Below are 21,499 nucleotides of genomic sequence, written 5' to 3'. Positions count from 1 at the left end.
AAAGTACCCCTACCATTTCACTAAAAAAACTGTCAAAAATGTTAAAAATTACAAGAGACAGTTTTTGACAATTCCTTTATTTAAATACTTCTTCTTTCTTCTATCTTCCTTCATCTTCTGGTTCTTCTGGCTCTTCTGGTTCTTCCTCCGGCGTTCTCGTCCAGCATCTCCTCCGTGGCGTCTTCTATCTTCTTCTCCTCGGGCCGCTCCGCACCCATGGCATGGGGGGGAGGCTCCCGCTCTTCTCTTCTTCTCTTCTTCTCTTCTTCTCTTCTTCTCTTCTTCTCTTCTTCATTTTCTTCTCCGGGCCGCTCCGCAACCCATGCTGGCATGGATGGAGGCTCCTGCTGTGTGACAGCGCTCCTCGTCTGACAGTTCTTAAATAACGGGGGGCGGGGCCACCCGGTGACCCCGCCCCCCTCTGACGCACGGGACATGACGGGACTTCCCTGTGGCATTCCCCGTGACGTCACAGGGAAGTCCCGTCAAGTCACCGTGCGTCAGAGAAGAGCGGGGTCACCGGGTGGCCCCGCCCCCCGTTATTTAAGAACTGTCAGATGAGGAGCGCCGTCACACAGCGGGAGCCTCCCTCCATGCCAGCATGGGTGCGGAGCGGCCCGGAGAAGAAAATGAAGAAGAGAAGAAAAGAAGAAGAGAAGAAGATGAAGAAGAAGAGAAGAGCGGGAGCCTTCCCCCATGCCATGCCATGGGTGCGGAGCGGCCCGAGGAGAAGAAGATAGAAGACGCCGCGGAGGAGATGCTGGACGAGAACGCCGGAGGAAGAACCAGAAGAGCCAGAAGAACCAGAAGATGAAGGAAGATAGAAGAAAGAAGAAGTATTTAAATAAAGGAATTGTCAAAAACTGTCTCTTGTCATTTTTAACATTTTTGACAGTTTTTTAGTGAAATGGTAGGGGTACTTTTGTACCCCCTTACCATTTCACACAGGGGGGGGGCCGGGATCTGGGGGTCCCCTTGTTAAAGGGGGCTTCCAGATTCCGATAAGCCCCCCGCCCGCAGACCCCCACAACCACCGGCCAGGGTTGTGGGGATGAGGCCCTTGTCCTCATCAACATGGGGACAAGGTGTTTTGGGGGGCTACCCCAAAGCACCCTCCCAATGTTGAGGGCATGTGGCCTGGTACGGTTCAGGAGGGGGGGGGGCCGCACTCTCGTCCCCCCTCTTTTCCTGCGGCCTGCCAGGTTGCGTGCTCGGATAAGGGTCTGGTATGGATTTTTGGGGGGACCCCACGCCTTTTTTTTTTTTTTTGGCGCGGGGTTCCCCTTAAAATCCATACCAGACCTGAATGGTCTGGTATGGAATTTAGGGGGACTCCCACGTCATTTTTTTTTTTTTTATTTTGGTTCGGGGTTCCCCTTTGGGGAATTCCCATGCCGTTTTTATCAATGAACTTCTATGTGTATTGTCGGCAATGCATTAATAGCCGCGGGTAGTTTTAAATGAGTTTTTTCCTTCAAAATGTCATTTTGATGTCAGACTGTTCTAAACACAGGAAACATGCGCCCCTTTACAGGCATACTATAGACACCCCCCAGGTACAAAATTTAAAGGGATATTACACTTTTATTGTTTGACTTTAAGCATTATTAAAATCACTGCTCCTGAAAAAACGGCCGTTTTTAAAACTTTTTTTTGCATTGATCCATGTCCCCTGGGGCAGGACCCAGGTCCCCAAACACTTTTTATGTCAATAACTTGCATATTAGCCTTTAAAATTAGCACTTTTGATTTCTCCCATAGACTTTTAAAGGGTGTTCCGCGGCATTCGAATTTGCCGCGAACACCCCAAATTGTTCGCTGTTCGGCGAACTTGCGAACAGCCAATGTTCGAGTCGAACATGAGTTCGACTCGAACTCGAAGCTCATCCCTAATAGTGACAATGCTTACCACTGAGCTTGCAATACGACGGTATCAACCTTGCACTTACATGAATGTCCAGCTAGTGTTTGTCCACCGGTGAATGATAGCAACTATATGAACATGCAGTATTGTCAGTTTCTGCACCAGTTAGGGGCTGTCTAATGGCTAGAGATGATCTGAACATACTTGGATTCAGTTCAAGGCTGGTTCAGTGAACATTACGGATGTTTGCATGCCGAATCCTGACTCTGTTGTAGTAAATAGGAGCAGAATGTTAAAAATGTAATGCCCATTTAGATAATGCTTTAATGCTTGTACATTCCTCCCAACTTTTTGAGATAGGAATGAAGGACACCTATTAGCAAATGTATGCAGGTGTAGGACACACCCCTTGCACAGGAAGAATTGTCCAAAAAGCAAGATTGGTTAAACCCACGAGTGCTTTTTTTACCACTACTATTCCTTTATATTGGCTTTTGGAATTTACAAATGCAGCAATTTAGAAATCAGATGAAAGATTTAGTGCTGAAAAACACTTTTTGATACATAAAAAGTGCATTTTATATTCAACTCTATAAATCAGACCAAAATGAGGGACAAATGAATGGGAATGAGGGACAGAGGGACATTGCTCCACATCAGGGACAGTTGGGAGCTATGTTTGCAGAAAAGGGATTGTCAAACAAATGGCATGGGGGGCTGGGCACTGCCCTGGGGAATGTGTACCATTGCAAAATAATAAAAAAAAATCCTGTTTGGCATGGAGAAGTGATTTTTTTCATACCTTAAGTGCAACATAAAAAATGCAAGATTAATTTAAATATAATTCCCAGGGAATGCTCTTAACCTGCTTGTGATCTGGCACATCTATATGATGTATATAACCTACTACAGCAAAACTGACATCAAGAAAAACAATGCTGTTTAAGCTGTCAGCAACCAGCAGCTTGTGCTGCTCAAATTCCTTAATTCTGCTGGTCAGGTGCAAAGCTTCACCAATTACCACTGTCAGAGCCCTGATTTGATAATGTGACGATTACTTTCTCCAATCACAGCTCAGTGCTCATAGTTCCACCCCATACTATAAAAGGTAACTTCCAAAAGAAATCTTTTGTAATGTGTTGGAGCATGTGCCCTGTACATTACATACTCCTGACCCCTGCACCCTGTACATTAAATACTCCTGGCCCCTGCACATTAAATACTCCTGGCCCCTGTACATTACACACTCCTGGCCCCTGCACCCTGTAAATGACAGACTCCTGACCCCTGCACCCTGTACATTAACCACTCCTGACCCCTACACCCTGAACATTATACACCCCTGACCCCAGTACATTACATACTCCTGACCCCTGTACATTACATACTCCTCATCCCTGCACATTACACACTCCTGACCCCTGCACCTTGTACATAACATACTCCTGATCCCTCCACCCTGTACATTATACACCCCTGACCCCTGAACCCAGTACATTACATACTCCTGACCCCTGTACATTACATACTCCTCATCCCTGCACATTACACACTCCTGACCCCTGCACCTTGTACATAACATACTCCCGATCCCTGCACATTACACACTCCTGACCCCTGCACCCTGTAAATTACATACGCCTGACCCCTGCACCCTGTACATTACCCACTCCTGACCCCTACACCCTGTACATTACACAGTCCTCACCCCTGTATATTACATACTGCTGACCCCTGAACCCTGTACATGATATGCTCCTCACCACTGCCCCCTGTACACTACACACTCCTGAACCCCTGAACCCTGTACATTACACACTCCTGACCCCTGTCATGAAATCAGGGGGGGCGGTAGTGTGATAATTGTAGAATAGAATAGGGGAATCTGGTGGGATCAGAGATCGGGGGGTCACAGTCGATGTACAGTGAAGGGTGTAAGAAATCTTCAGGGGGGGGTCAGTAACAATGATAGCCTGAGCCATCATTTCACACTCCCCCCAATATTCAGTATCCCTGTAAAGCCAGAGAGGGGAGCAGTATATGTAATAATTGGGGTCCCTGTGAATGATTGTAGGGTGCATGCTATGCATTGATAGTATGGGGGGGGACACTCACTGACTGATACCTCCAGCTAAGAGCAAACAAGCACAGTCTGGGAAGAAGTTGGGCGATCTGTACATTATCCTCCGACCCCCCCCTCTCCCTGATCAGTCAGCGCTCACCCCCCATCACTCACCGTTCACCTCCGTCCGCATACACCGCACACATATCCATAGAGACCGACATCAATGATCACCACAGCAACCTGGGGGAGTAGCTTCCTCAACAGTCAATACTGGGCCTGCTGCCAGGGGCATACCTAAAGCATTTGGCACCTGGGGCAGATTCTATATCTGGCACCCCCCACTCCCATCAGATATCTGCACAGAGCCCTCCTTAAATCAGTCCGCACAGCCCCCTTACATTAGAGTTCACACAGAGCCCCTCTTACATCAGAGTCCGCACAGATCCCCCTTACCTCAGAGTCTGCACAGAGCCCTCCTTACCTCAGAGTCTGCATAGAGCCCTCCTTACCTCAGAGTCTGCATAGAGCCCCCCTTACCTCAGAAGCCCCCCTTACCTCAGAGTCTGCACAGAGCCCCCTTACCTCAGAGTCCGCACAGAGCCCCTCTTAAAATAGAATCCGCACAGAGCCCCCTTATATCAGAGTTTGCACAGAGCCCCCTTACATCAGAGTCCGCACAGAGCCCCCTTACATCAGAGTCCACAGAAAGCCCCCTTTACATCAGAGTCTGCACAGAGCCCCCCTTACATAAGAGTTTGCACAGAGCCCCACTTACATCAGAGTCTGCACAGAGCCCCCCTTACATCAGAGTCTGCACAGAGCCCCACTTACATCAGAGTCTGCACAGAGCCCCACTTACATCAGCGTCTGCACAGAGCCCTCTTATATCAGAGTCTGCCCAGAGCCCTCTTACCTCAGAGTCCACCCAGAGCCCCCCTTACATCAGAGTCTGCCCAGAGCCCCCCTTACATCAGGGTCCGCCCAGAGCCCCCCTTACATCAGAGTCCACCCAGAGCCCCCCTTACATCAGAGTCTGCACAGCCCCCCTTAGAGTCTGCAGAATTTCCACTTACACTGTAAGAGGGAAGCACTGTGAATTTTAATGTAAAGGGGAACCCTGATTTAAGGGGGTATCTGATGTAAGGGTTGTTCTGTGAGCCCTGATTTAAGGGGGGATGCTGTGGACTCTGGTGTAAAAGAAATCTCTGATGTAAGGGGGTCTCTGCTCACCAAAGCCCCCCCCGCATCAAAGTCCACAGAGCACGCCTTAAATTAGTTTTATACAGTGGGAGGCAGGAGAGAGGGTGAGCTTACTCATCCCAGGATGGAGACTCAAGCACAGGCTATCTGTAGCTTTTCTCTTCTGGGTTCAAACTTCCCGCCCACACAAGCCTGAGGAGTGTGGGTGGGGCGGACTCAGGAGGAGAGGGGCAGGAGGAAGAGGAGCAGATGAGCTCTCTCTCCTCCTGCCTCTGTGCAGAGAGAGGAGGGGGTGTCAACGCCAGCTCTGAGGCTGACCTGTGTGTGAGAGAGGCACAGCTCAGCCCTGCAGCCATCAACCTCAGAGGAAACACAGGCATGGTCGCACAGCAGTAGGTGAATGGCGGTCATGACCTGTGTTAACCCTGTCCAGACAGTGTTCACCACTTACCTCCTATTGTGCGGCCTGGTCATCAACAGTCCTGGGCACTGGGGAAACAGATGGTCACCACGGACGGCGGCAAAAACATTTTTGTCCATGGGCTGGAACCAGAGTTCCAACAGGCGGTGCCGGCAGGCCCCCTTCCGAGGCCGGGCCCTGGGACCAAGGCCAAATTGGCTGACCGGTCAGTCCGCCCCTGACCTCCGCTATATCTCATGACCTTTCAGCAGCCTCCACTGACAGGGATGATGGTATAGCAAAGGGTGTCAAAGGTCCTTGCAGCACATCTGCCAGCAACACATCTACCAGCTGTAGAGTATAGCAGGCAAATTTCTCTTCCCTAGCTGCTGCAGTGAAAAAAAAAAAAATACACTCCCTACCACCCACATGCCCAGCATCTTAATTAGAAGCTTGTCCAAATTGCTGGCTTTACAACTCCTGCCTTTCAATCTGGTAGATTCTACCTCCCTCTGTGAATTTTCAAAATGTGCTGTACCACAATAGCGGGTTCCCAGTCATTATTTCTTTGCACGTAAGGCCATTCCATCTCTTTACCATCATGTGGAAGGCAATGTTTTGGCATTGTTGGGTGAGGCAATCAGCCACAAGGTCCGCATTACTGCTGATGTATAGGCCAGCAAGCATGGCCAGGGAGGATATATTTTGTTCGCAGCACACTGGGTAACTCTGCTTGCAACTAGGAAGGATGCAGGGCAGGGCTTAATGCTGAAGCTTGTTTTGCCGCATGTCTCCATACAGCTGGTGGTGATGATGCGAGATCTGTCAGCTCCACCCCCTTCTCCTCCTCCTCCATACCCTCCTCTGCTGGATTGTCCTATGAACTACCAGTACCCACTAAGCAATCAAGGGGCCTTTCAACGAGTCAAGCTAAAAGATGCCATACAGTGCTTCAGCTGGTCTGTCTAATGCCGCGTACACACGGTCGGACTTTTCGTCTACAAAAGTCCAACGGACGCTGACGGACTAAAGCTGGCTGGTAATCCGATCGTGTGTGGGCTTCTCCGGACTTTCAACGGACTTTTTTAGCCTCAAATCCGACGGACTTTAGATTTGAAGCATGCTTCAAATCTTTACGTCGTAACTACGACGGACCCCGAAGTCCGCTCGTCTGTATGCTAGTCCGACGGACAAAAAAACGACGCATGCTCATAAGCAAAAACTAAACGGAAGCACTCGGTCTAGTAAAACTAGTGTTCGTATTGTAGGTAGCACATTCATCACGCTGCAAAATCTGTGATCGTTGAATGCAGCGCATTTTATTTCTTCTTTACGAAGGCTCTATAAAGAACGAAGGTGTTTTGCTGTTCATAATCAGAGTTCTCCCAAACTGATTTCTGGATTCTTTTTCTCTTTGATCTCATGAATGATATAGTATGCATTTTAAAAACAATGTTTCCATACTAATAATACTTTTTCCCCTTTTTTTTTTTTTAGGTTTGTAAAGTTACCACAAAGAACCCATTATTCTGTTTTTTTTTTTTTTATAGTGATTATTTTTTAGTTTTTAGATAAAGTTAACCCAAAGCACCGTTTTTGGTTACGTAAATTTTTTGATTTTCAAGACTTACCACTTGAACATTATTAACATTAGTAATGTATTTTTGGTGTGTTTTTTTTCAAACTCAATGAGATTGTTGTCCCTTGTTAATTTAACATTGTGTGTAAAATCAATGATTTCAAAGAAAAAACATAAAGTCTTTTGCTAAACTCAAAAAATGATCCATTTATTCATGGTCAAAATAAAATAAAGAGGAAGTCAACGCTGGAAAAAGTCGGTGTACCAGAAAATTGGGATCTTGCGGAGTCCATATAAGAGGGAGCACAATCTGGTCCAAGAATCCCAGAGATCAACAGCACCAGCAGATGATCTAGATGTCCCCAGACTGTGGTCCTACAACAGCCTGCGTCTTCTGTCAGACCAGACTGAACCCAGGTCATCATTTTCTTCTCTTCCCTGCAGCCTTTCCTCCACGCTGCCCTGCAGCCTTCCCTGTAGCCTTCTTTTGAGGCTGTGGCTCTGGTGTTTCAGTTGTGGCAGGAGGAGGAGGAGGAGGAGGAGGAGGAGGAGGAGGAGGAGGAGGGGGGGCTGCCTCATGTAGTTGGGTGTTTTGTGTTAGCGTGCCCTGCAGCCCCTTATGGATTGTTTCCCCAAATAGGCGCTCACAAATGAGGCGCTGCTCCCTATTCATCTGAAGAAGCCTGCTGGCTAAGTAGCAGCCATAGGATTCTTCCGCTTCGGGGGGGCTCCTTAAAAAACGGGTGGCCTCTTGCATGAGGCGCAGGGATGCGTCCTGTGTGACCATCCCCTTCCTGGCCCTTTTTTTGGGAAGGTGGAGGGGAGGCACTTGGGATTCGGTCAGGCTCCTACTGGGCCCAGCCACCTCACTTGGCCCAGCCACCTCACTTGGCCCAGCCACCTCACTGGGAGCAGCCACCTCACTGGGAGCAGCCACCTCCTGCCTGACACTGGGCCCAGCCTCCTCCAGGATGATGGTGAATCCGGCCTCCTCCAGGCTGTCCATGGGCCTGGTCTCCTCCTGCCTGCCACTTTCCCCACATTCCTCCTGGATGGACTCATCCTGTGTATAAAAAAAGGACAATAGTTTGAGTATATTTTTTTGGGTTCATCAATGACACACAGTTTGCTTCTCATGAATAGCAAATTCAATGTGAATACTTCTCTTTAATAAAAGAGTCTAATCAGACACCCTAATTATTTCAAGCAGGTGCCAAACATATTTAGCCACTACTGTCAATTGATATGTATACACAATTTTGAGTGCCAAATTATTTTAGACAATTATAACATCCAGTTAACATCATTAATATTAGTACAGTAAATATTTGTTAAAATAATTTACCTGTCTCCAGATGGTCATATCTGGTTCATCCAGGATGGAAGACCCAGCTTGCTCCTCATCAGCCTCTGCTGGGGTGGAGGGAAGGGTGGAGGGAAGGGTTGAAAGTGATGGCCTGGCTTCATTCTGGTCATCCAGAAAACGGAGTTGATTATAGTACCACAGCCTGGGTACATAAACATCATCTGCTGATGCTCCTGATCTCCTTGATTCCTGGATCTTCTTATGCTCCCTCTTATACATGTTCCTCAAGACCCCAATTTTCTTGAGCAATGTCTCCATTGTTGCTTCCGGGATGGTCGCCTGGACAAAGGCCAGAAGTCTCTCCAGCGTTGACTTCCTCACATGCTTAGCATAATACTGAGGGTGTTTCACCTCCCACAAATTCCTCATCTCTCGATATTTGGAAATAAAAGATGTAAGGAACTCTGGATCCTTAAATAGGGGATTCATTATATCTGGAAAAGATGAAGTCACAAGACAAAAAACACTTTTATTATAGGTTTCGGCTAACCCCTCATCATCTTCTCCCTATGTAGGCCTCATCAATCTATCAAGCCATATAGGCCGCTTGCTACAAAGTCATGACCATAAAACCCAAAAAAAATATATTTAAAATTACCTTCGTTTTGTAACGTCCTGGTCCACTATCACCTACGCACAGAACGTACGTACGACACGTGCGCAAGGGCCCTCTTCATACACTACGCATGTGTGAAACTCCGCCTGCGTCGCCCGCCCCTGACGTTCGAAATTAACTCATGTTCTCCGCCCCCTAATTCGACGCACAGAACGTACGTACGACACGTGCGCAAGGCCCCTCTTTATACACTACGCATGTGTGAAACTCCGCCTGCGTCGCCCGCCCCTGACGTTCGAAATTAACTCATATTCTCCGCCCCCTAATTCGACGCACAGAACGTACGTACGACACGTGCGCAAGGCCCCTCTTTATACACTACGCATGTGTGAAACTCCGCCTGCGTCGCCCGCCCCTGACGTTCGATTTTAACTCATGTTCTCCGCCCATTTTTTGTTACGGCGCGTAGTGGAGTTAAAGAATGGCGGAGACACCTGAAATGTTGACGACCTCAGGTAGTGGAGACAGCCCGGAGGCTGGAACGTCAGCGAAATCTATGAGGCCTAGATTTAAGGCCTCTAATATGAGTTTTAAAGAGATGGTGGAGATGGTGGCCATTCTTCACAAAGACGACTATGATGGCAATTATGGGCCGTACGCACGGCCAAATTTGCGCAAGGCCAAAATAATGGCGAAGGTCGTGGAGACTTTGCAGGCATCTTTTGGGGTCCAGCGCTCCAAAGATCAACTGCGAAAAAGATGGTCTGACCTGAAACTCAGGGAGCCGGATCAATACCGACGTATCCGGAAAGTTCTTAAAAAAAGTAAGTACTTGTCGTGTTTTTCTCTTGTGTTTATTACCTTGTATACTGCTCCATGTGCTTTTCCTTCCTATCCGATTTTTTGTTCATCGTTTTAAACGATCTTTTAATAAACCTCGTTACATATCTATAGATATATATCTATATATACATATACACATATATATACATACATATATATATATATATATATATATATATATATATATATATATATATATATACATATATATATATATATATATACATATATACATATATATATATATATATATACATATATATATATACATATATATATACATATATATATATATATACATATATATATATATACATACATATATATATATATATACATATACATATATATATACATATACATATATATATACATATATATATATATATATATATATATATATATACATATATATACACATACATATATATATACATATATATATATATATATACATATATATATATATATATAACTATATATATAACTATATATATAACTATATATATATATATATATATATATATATATATATATATATATATATATATATATATATATATATATATATATATATATAACTATAGAGAGAGAGAGAGATATATATATATATATATATTGAGAGATAGATATAGATATAGATATAGAGATAGAGAGAGAGAGAGAGAGAGAGAGAGAAATATATAGAGAGAGAGAAATATAGAGATAGGTAGATAGATAGATATATAGAAATGTAAAACATTCTTTTTGAAGATTTGAAGTTATCTTAATTTTGGGGCTTTACATTTAGTTAGATATTTAGAGATTTTGTTCCAGATATAGAGAGAGATCAAAAGATTATTAACTATATTTTGAGATATTGATATCTATCTATCCGATATGTCTTTCTAATTTTAAATATTGAGGTAAAATAGGAACTCTACACAAACCACTTCATTACAAATGTTGGAAAATTACTATGTACTAAAATATCTGTGTGCTAATTAGATTAATAATTTTTTGTTTCACATAGGGGAAAAATCACTCAGCCAACAACCAGAAGACAGTCCACCCCAAGCAAAACATGATTGGGAAATAAGCCCAAGTCCCATTGAGGATGTGGAGGAAGGAGAGGTGGGCGACATGGGCACCCCACCAGGTGAGTGTCTGACACACCAGCTTACGGTAATCTATGCATGGCTGCCTTTTATTTTATGTAATTTTTCTACTCTATTTTAGGTGATCTGGTTGTGCTTGAGTCAAGCAACAGCGCCACCCCCGAGGATGTTCATGAAGTATGCGACATGGGCACCCCACCAGGTCAGTGTTTGAGACACCAGCTTTATGGTAAGGTAAACTATGTGTGCATATTTCTAAACATATTTTTTTTTTCATTCCACTTTAGGTCCAAGTGACTATTTCACCACAGACAGTGCCCAACGGCTAATTGCTCAAATAATGGCCTGGAATGGGGAGATCGATCAAATGCGGAATCGGCTGGATCGTATGCAGCAGGAAATGAAGGACATGATTGATGTTTTGGGTCGAATCTAAATGCCCTTTTTTAAACCCCAAAACATCAATCATGTCCTTCATTTCCTGTTTTGCTGACCCCATTCTGGGCCTTCTCTTTTTTTTTTTTGGCAGAACATAAATGGCTGTTTAACCTAATGTAAAAAAGGAGGGCTGTTTCTCGTAAATACCTCAAAAATCCACAAAAAAATAAAACTTGATTTTCAAAAAAACACAAAAAAAAAAATTAAAAAACTTGATTTTAAAAAACCAAAAAAATTAAAAAACTTGATTTTAAAAAACCAAAAAAATTAAAAAACTTGATTTTAAAAAACCAAAAAAATTAAAAAACTTGATTTTAAAAAACCAAAAAAATTAAAAAACTTGATTTTAAAAAACCAAAAAAATTAAAAAACTTGATTTTAAAAAACCAAAAAAATTAAAAAACTTGATTTTAAAAAACCAAAAAAATTAAAAAACTTGATTTTAAAAAACCAAAAAAAATAATATACAAACTTTATTAAAAAAAAATAATAAAAACAAAAATAACTTGATAAAAAAAAAAAAACATAAACAAAAAAATTGCTTTAAAAAAAAAAAAAAACAAAACTTGATTTTCCCCAAACAAAAAAATAAGCCTGTTTGTGAAAATCAAAAAGCCAAAAATATTTTTTTGTGGATTAGGTATAAATATTTAGATATAATTATATTTTGCTACATTATTAAGATATCATTCTATTTTTGTCTATGAACATTTTATACTAAATGCAGAACTGAATGCATAACAACCATTAATAAAAACATCTCCTTATAGGAATTAAATAAATGTGTGGTTTGTTATTTCAAGGCTCAGTATCATTAAGTGTTCTTGCATAGCAAGACCACTTACTGTTATCTCACATATATATTATTAAGTGTTCTTGCATAGCAAGACCACTTACTGTTATCTCACATATATATTATTCTTATTATTATAGCCAAATTTACCACCCTAACTCCTCCCACAGTTTTTACACTACATAGACAAGTAATATACCGAAACGTGCGGATTGTTCCCGAATGGTGTGCTATTACTTTGTGGAACGTTTCGCCGAATGGTTCACGAAATATCGTCGTTTTTGCGGCAAAATTGGTCCCATAGGAATGAATGGGGAAACTAGAGTGGGAGATGACAAAAGCTGGAAAATCAGAACATGATTTCTAAACTGCCGCCACTCCCTCATTTTCAAGCCCACCTACACAAATCTTATATCAAAATGTTCAGCTATCCCTGCTGCCACTAAACATGTCCACGGCTAAGCCATAGTCCTGATAGTTTTCACAATATGACCATTTGTTTGCAACTCACGCCGTCCATTGACATTCATTGAAACTACACTCTAGCCCCTACAAATTTGAAGGGCAATTTCTAAACTGCGACTGTGCCTTCATTTTTAATATTTCAGAGACATACTATACATCAAAATCTAGGTCTGGGTCTTGTGATTCTCACAATATAAAGATCTTCGCTGTAGGATGTATAGTTTTTAAAATACGGCCATTTGTTTAGAGGTCATTTCAGGAAATTTTAGCCATTAATCAGAGTGTACTGTTAGTGTTTGTTTTGTTGCCATGGTTACCAAAGCTTCTGTTATACACAGGGGGGGAAGGTGGCTGGAGCATCTCAGCTGATTACAGAGCCCGGGGGAGGGAACAGACACACCATGTACTGATTTATAATAGAGGAATATGATGGGGCAGTTTTGATGGGGTAATTCTGATGGGGCAGTTTTGATGAAGCAGTATTTGGGAAGCATAAACAGGGCATGAGCGTTGCTAGGAAACAGTGGTTGTAAACACAAGATGCTGAGACACCCCAAATGCATGTGACTTCATCTGCTAGACTTGATAATGCTTGTAGACTCCTCCCACAGTTTTCACACTACAGAGACAAATAATATACCGAAACGAGCGGATTGTTCCCGATTGGTGTGCTATTACTTTGTGGAATGTTTTGCCGAATGGTCCACGAAATGACGTTTTTGCGGCGAAATTGGTCCCATAGGAATGAATGGCGAAATGTTCAAAACTAGAGTGGGAGGTGACAAAAGCTGACAACCCCATGATCAGCCAAAACATTATGACCACCCCATGATCAGCCAAAACATTATGACCGCCCCATGTAAAAAAAAAAAATATTTTTGAAAAAAAAAAAAAAATTTTTGAAAAAAGTAAAAAAATAATTTTTGAAAAAAAAAAAATTATTTTTGAAAAAAAAAAAATATTTTTGAAAAAAAAATTTCTTTTAAAAAAAAAAATATTTTTGAAAAAAAAATATATTTGAAAAAAAAAAATATTTTTGAAAAAAAAAAATTATTTTTGAAAAAAAAAATTACTTTAAAAAAAATAATAATTTCGAAAAAAAAATTATTTTTGAAATAAAAAAATTCATTTTTGAAAAAAAAAATTACCTTTGAAAAAAAAAATTACTTTTGAAAAAAAAAATCATTTTTGAAGAAAAAAAAATCATTTTTGATTAAAAAAAATTCATTTTTGATTAAAAAAAATTCATTTTTGAAAAAAAAAATTACTTTTGAAAAAAATGTTCAGCTCTTTCAGCGAATGATGGAACTTTTTTACTACTATTTATACAGTAGGTGACCGCGATATTGTGTCAATCTCGCCGCACTTCTCGGCGAGATTTGACACCTACGAGCCCCGTCGCAGGGGCCAGCGCCGAGATGGCTCACTCATCGCGAAAGGAAAACGTTGTTTTCCTTCCGCGATGAGTGACAGGCAGTGCTGACAGCTGTCTGGTATGAATCCTGAGGCGGGAACACCGCGCCAAATTTTAAATGAAAAAACCGGCGTGGGTTCCCCCCTCGGAGGCATACCAGGCCCTTAGGTCTGGCATGGATTGTAAGGGGAACCCCCTATGCCGAAAAATCGGCGTGGGGGTCCCCCCCAAATCCATACCAGACCCTTATCCGAGCATGCAGCCCGGCCGGCCAGGAAAGGGGGTGGGGACGAGCGAGCGCCCCCCCCCTCCTGAGCCGTACCAGGCCGCATGCCCTCAACATGGGGGGGTGGGTGCCTTGGGGGAGGGGGGCGCCCTGCGGCCCCCCCACCCCAAAGCACCTTGTCCCCATGTTGATGAGGACAAGGGCCTCTTCCCGACAACCCTGGCCGTTGGTTGTCGGGGTCTGCGGGCGGGGGGCTTATCGGAATCCGGGAGCCCCCCTTAATAAGGGGGCCCCCAGATCCCGGCCCCCCACCCTGTGTGAATGAGTTTGGGGTACATGGTACCCCTACCCATTCACCTAGGGAAAAGTGTCAATATAAAAAACACACAGTACACAGGTTTTAAGAGTAATTTATTAGTCAGCTCCGGGGGTCTTCTTCCGACTTCTCCCGGTGTTCGGCCTCTTCTCCCGGGCCCCACCGCTATCTTCTTCCAGCTCTATTGCCAGCGAGGGGCCCGGTCTGCTGCCGCTGTCTTGTCGCCGCTGTCTTGCCGCTTCTTCTCTTCTTTTCTTCTTCCCCGATGTTGACACGACGCTCTCTCCGACTCGAATGCTGTGTGCGAGCTGCGGAGCCATTTATATAGGCGGTAACCCCGCCCCCTTACGACGTCATGGTCCCAGCATGCGCAGGGACTCTGGCGTCATAAGGGGGCGTGACCCCAGAGTCCCTGCGCATGCTGGGACCATGACGTCGTAAGGGGGCGGGGTTACCGCCTATATAAATGGCTCCGCAGCTCGCACACAGCATTCGAGTCGGAGAGAGCGTCGTGTCAACATCGGGGAAGAAGAAAAGAAGAGAAGAAGCGGCAAGACAGCGGCGGCGAGACAGTGGCGACAAGACAGCGGCAGCAGACCGGGCCCCTCGCTGGCAATAGAGCTGGAAGAAGATAGCGGTGGGGCCCGGGAGAAGAGGCCGAACACCGGGAGAAGAGGTCGAACACCGGGAGAAGTCGGAAGGGGACCCCCCGAAGTCGGAAGAAGACCCCCGGAGCTGACTAATAAATTACTCTTAAAACCTGTGTACTGTGTGTTTTTTATATTGACACTTTTCCCTAGGTGAATGGGTAGGGGTACCATGTACCCCAAACTCATTCACACAGGGTGGGGGGCCGGGATCTGGGGGCCCCCTTATTAAGAGGGGCTCCCGGATTCCGATAAGCCCCCCGCCCGCAGACCCCGACAACCAACGGCCAGGGTTGTCGGGAAGAGGCCCTTGTCCTCATCAACATGGGGACAAGGTGCTTTGGGGTGGGGGGGCCGCAGGGCGCCCCCCTCCCCCAAGGCACCCACCCCCCCATGTTGAGGGCATGCGGCCTGGTACGGCTCAGGAGGGGGGGGGGCGCTCGCTCGTCCCCACCCCCTTTCCTGGCCGGCCGGGCTGCATGCTCGGATAAGGGTCTGGTATGGATTTGGGGGGGACCCCCACGCCGATTTTTCGGCATAGGGGGTTCCCCTTACAATCCATGCCAGACCTAAGGGCCTGGTATGCCTCCGAGGGGGGAACCCACGCCGGTTTTTTCATTTAAAATTTGGCGCGGTGTTCCCGCCTCAGGATTCATACCAGACAGCTGTCAGCACTGCCTGTCACTCATCGCGGAAGGAAAACAACGTTTTCCTTTCCCGATGAGCGAGCCAGCGCGACATTCACAGTACCCTGTCGCCGAGAACCAGCGCGATGGTATCGCGCTGGAAACACAATCTCGCGGTCAGGTACTGTACTTTTTAAAATATTAAGCTTTTTAACACTTTTCACAGTTACTCAAGCCACTCCACCCCACCCAGTTACTCCGCCCACTCCAGTTGTAGAGGCAAGAACACTTTCACAATTTCCCCAGAAATTGTACCTTTTCTAGTTCTTATTATTATAGCCAAATTTACCACCCTAACTCCTCCCACAGTTTTTACACTACATAGACAAGTAATATACCGAAACGTGCGGATTGTTCCCGAATGGTGTGCTATTACTTTGTGGAACGTTTCGCCGAATGGTTCACGAAATATCGTCGTTTTTGCGGCGAAATTGGTCCCATAGGAATGAATGGGGAAACTAGAGTGGGAGATGACAAAAGCTGGAAAATCAGAACATGATTTCTAAACTGCCGCCACTCCCTCATTTTCAAGCCCACCTACACAAATCTTATATCAAAACGTTCAGCTATCCCTGCTGCCACTAAACATGTCCACGGCTAAGCCATAGTCCTGATAGTTTTCACAATATGACCATTTGTTTGCAACTCACGCCGTCCATTGACATTCATTGAAACTACACTCTAGCCCCCTCCAAATTTGAAGGGCAATTTCTAAACTGCGACTGTGCCTTCATTTTTAATATTTCAGAGACATACTATACATCAAAATCTAGGTCTGGGTCTTGTGATTCTCACAATATAAAGATCTTCGCTGTAGGATGTATAGTTTTTAAAATACGGCCATTTGTTTAGAGGTCATTTCAGGAAATTTTAGCCATTAATCAGAGTGTACTGTTAGTGTTTGTTTTGTTGCCATGGTTACCAAAGCTTCTGTTATACACAGGGGGGAAGGTGGCTGGAGCATCTCAGCTGATTACAGAGCCCGGGGGAGGGGACAGACACACCATGTACTGATTTATAATAGAGGAATATGATGGGGCAGTTTTGATGGGGTAATTCTGATGGGGCAGTTTTGATGAAGCAGTATTTGGGAAGCATAAACAGGGCATGAGCGTTGCTAGGAAACAGTGGTTGTAAACACAAGATGCTGAGACACCCCAAATGCATGTGACTTCATCTGCTAGACTTGATAATGCTTGTAGACTCCTCCCACAGTTTTCACACTACAGAGACAAATAATATACCGAAACGAGCGGATTGTTCCCGATTGGTGTGTTATTACTTTGTGGAATGTTTTGCCGAATGGTCCACGAAATGACGTTTTTGCGGCGAAATTGGTCCCATAGGAATGAATGGCGAAATGTTCAAAACTAGAGTGGGAAGTGACAAAAGCTGACAACCCCATGATCAGCCAAAACATTATGACCACCCCATGATCAGCCAAAACATTATGACCGCCCCATGTAAAAAAAAAAATATTTTTGAAAAAAAAAAATAATTTTTGAAAAAAGTAAAAAAATAATTTTTGAAAAAAAAAAAATCATTTTTGAAAAAAAAAAAAATATTTTTGAAAAAAAAAATATTTTTGAAAAAAAAATTACTTTTAAAAAAAAAATTATTTTTGAAAAAAAAATATATTTGAAAAAAAAAAATATTTTTGAAAAAAAAAAATTATTTTTGAAAAAAAAATTACTTTAAAAAAAATAATAATTTCGAAAAAAATATTATTTTTGAAAAAAAAAAATTACCTTTGAGAAAAAAAATTACCTTTGAAAAAAAAAATCATTTTTGAAGAAAAAAAATTCATTTTTGAAAAAAAAAATTACTTTTGAAAAAAATGTTCAGCTCTTTCAGCGAATGATGGAACTTTTTTACTACTATTTATACTTTTTAAAATATTAAGCTTTTTAACACTTTTCACAGTTACTCAAGCCACTCCACCCCACCCAGTTACTCCGCCCACTCCAGTTGTAGAGGCAAGAACACTTTTCACAATTTCCCCAGAACTTGTACCTTTTCTAGTTTTAGTTATAATTGTAAAAAAGTTGTTTACAGTGGCAATGGAGCTTATTTAGACATTGAAAATTACAATACAGTTGGCACTACAACTGCTCGACCATAACCTAGGAGACAGCCCAAAAGAAAGGCAAGCAATAAATATAATGCAAGATTTCATCAATAATTTTTTTATTGTCAAAAATTATATATCCTGGCCCATTGCAATGGCCCCCCTACCCATAAAATAATTAACATATTGCTGTCTAACTTGACGGGCACTTTGGGGGGCCAAGCCAGTACGGACAGTATCCAGGCCTGTAAGGTTGGCTTCTATTTGTCCGGCCTCAGGCCCAACTGTGCCTATATAATTTGGAGAATGCTTATTTAAAAAGTTGTGCAGAATGCAGCACGATAAAATGATAAAATTAAGTTTGTATTCCGCCAAATTAATGGCTGTTTGAAACAGGCGGAACCGGCTGGCCAGAATTCCAAACGCATTCTCAACCACTCTTCTAGCTCTGGCCAGCCGGTAATTAAAAACCCTCCTCTCCGGGGTGAGGGTTCTTTGGGGGAATGGCCTCATGAGGTGCTTGCTGAGAGCGAAGGCTTCATCGGCAATGAAGACAAAGGGGAGTCCTTCCACGTTATCCTCATCAGGTGGCAATCCCAGGCCACCACTCTGGAGACGCTGGCAGAACTCCGTCTGGGCAAATACTCCTCCATCCGACATCCGGCCATTCTTCCCCACGTCCACATATAAAAAATCATAGTGTGCCGACACCACCGCCATTAAAACAATACTGTGGAACCCCTTATAATTAAAATAATATGACCCCGAATGGGGTGGTGGCACAATGTGGACATGTTTCCCATCTATAGCCCCTCCACAATTGGGAAAGTCCCAACGGCTGGCAAAATGGGATGCCACAGTCTGCCATTCCTGTGGCGTTGAAGGAAACTGGGAAATCAAACAAGAAAACCAAAATCAATTAATTTTGAAGCTAACATTGCAAGAAAATTAGACAATTAAAAACATTATTCCCCAGCATCAGTATAACATTCAATAATTTAATTGTTCTGGAATAACTAATATGGAAAGGCACACTTATCAGATTGCTCACCCCCTCTGATGGAACATTGATTACATTTTAGGGGGTTGTGAAATCCCTAAAAAAAATTACTTTTAGGACACGCAGGAATTTAGGGACTAAAAAGGCTACAAGACTGCAGTTGTCGCACTCTGCAGGTGCAGTTGCTAACCAGCTTACAGTAAATGAGGTAATGGAAAAAGGCATTCATGTTGCAAGGAGTACACAATCACATGCAAGGGCAATTAATGAAAACACTTTGAGGCTTGCATATGATTTGATGATGGAAATCAGCAGAGCTTCTGCTCATTTACTAAAGCACTGGAACAAATGCACTTGTAGAGTGCACATGCATTTTGCAAAGTGCAACATATATTTGCTTTAGACAAATCAACACCACAGAACATTCCAGCAAATTTTAACGAGGGTGGGGGTGGGGGGGTTGTGAAATCTAGATAATTGCTCATTAGCAGCACACTATTTGGAGTGAGTTTAGGTGGGGGGGGGGGTGGGGGGGGTTGTGAAATCTAGATAATTGCTCATTAGCAGCACACTATTTGGAGTGAGTTTAGGTGGGGGGGGGGGGGTGGGGGGGTTGTGAAATCTAGATAATTGCTCATTAGCAGCACACTAAATACACTCAAACAAAATACATTCCAAATGAGTAGACTAGGTGGATATGTTCCCATCACTTCATGCTGGGAAGGTTATTGAAGGAAAATATACATGCATGACAAAAAATAACAGTAAAAAATTCCAGCATGTGTGAGGATAAAAAGGGGACATTCACACTATATTGCAATGATGGTAAGTAGTGTTTGAAGCAAGAAATACATCACATTATCAAAGATTACATAAAAGAACATGTGATGCTAATAAAAGAAAAATATCTTACCTTAATATAGTCCTTCTGCAGGACCTGTATGATGGCAGAACAGGTCTCTGGGATAATGATCCCCAGAGCCTGGGGGGAGATGCCTGTCGAGAACTTAAGGTCCTGCAGGCTTCTCCCTGTGGCCAAATACCGCAAGGTAGCGACCAGCCTCTGCTCCGGAGTGATGGCTTGCCTCATGCAGGTATCCTGCCTGCTGATATAGGGGGTCAGCAAAGCCAACAAACGGTCAAAAACGGGGTCCGTCATCCGGAGAAAGTTCCTGAAATCCTCAGGATTATTCTCACGGATCTCACGGAGCAAAGGCATGTGACAGAACTGGTCACGCTGAAGCAACCAATTCTTGGTCCATGAACTCCTCCTCGCCCTGTTCATGGACTGGTCTTGGGCTGAAGAATAAACTACAGCACCAAGCACATACAATGCACGAGCTCTACGACGAGTACGTACAGGTAACATGGCTTCAAAACGGTCGGCTGGTCAGAACGCACTAAACAGAACGCACTGAAGAACAGCAAGGCCTGTGAAGAACGACCTGAAAATCAGGAACGAGCGGCCAATAAAACAAAGATTTCTCAATGCCAACTGACCAAACGCACTGAAAAGCAGATACAAACCTCACAAGCACAGACTGAACAACAGTTAAAACGAACTGAAAAATACGAGTCTCACAAGCGCGAATCGTCTCTCACCAAACTTCTACTAACACGAGATAAACACGAGATTAGCAGAAGGAGCCCAAAGGGTGTCGTACGGGCTATTGAACTTCCGTTTTATAGTCTCGTCGGACTTGGTGTACGTCACCGCGTACTAGGCTGTCGTACTTTTGTGTGGTCGTGTGTGTGTAAGTCCGTTCGTAAGAAAGTCTGCCGCAAGTCCGCCGAAGGTACGTCGGAAGTATGTCGGACAGGCTGTCGGACTTTTGTAGACGAAAAGTCCGACCGTGTGTACGCGGTATAAGGGACAAGAGCCACACTGGTAAAGAGATTCTTTCAGCTCTGCAGGGGCAGGTCCAGAGGTGGTTCGCGCCATGGAAGCTTGAGCCAGGAATGGTGGTGTGCGATAATGGCACTAACCTTCTGTCCGCCCTTCGACAGGGAAAGTTGACACATGTTCCATGCCTGGCACATGTCCTCCATTTTGTGGTGCAGCATTTCTTAAACAGGTACCCAGGTTTGCAAGATCTTCTAAAGCAGGCTGGAAGAGTCTATAGCCAAGCGGTCATACACAGCCAGTGTTCGAATGGTTGAGATTCAGCGGGAATTCCACCTGCCCATAAACCGCCTGATTTGTGACATGGCCATCAGGTGGAACTCAACTTTGGCAATGCTGCAGCAGCTGCACATGCAGCAGCGGGTTGGGCAGGCCCAGGGTACCTCAGCTTTTTTCCCCCATGCTAATGGCTGCTGATAAAGGATGCATGCACTGTACTGTCACCATTTGAGGAGGCGACAAGGATGGTGAGCCGTGACACTGCATGTATCAGTGACACAATTCTTCTTGTGTTCCTGTTGGAGCATACTCTTGTGTGGCATTATGGACAAGGCACTCGAGGCAGAGCAGCAG

The sequence above is a fragment of the Aquarana catesbeiana genome, linkage group LG05, assembly GCF_042186555.1.
Source record: "Aquarana catesbeiana isolate 2022-GZ linkage group LG05, ASM4218655v1, whole genome shotgun sequence".
In the NCBI taxonomy this organism is placed as follows: Eukaryota; Metazoa; Chordata; class Amphibia; order Anura; family Ranidae; genus Aquarana; species Aquarana catesbeiana.
The sequence above is the reverse complement of the archived record's forward strand: the minus strand, read 5'-3'. Positions refer to the sequence as shown.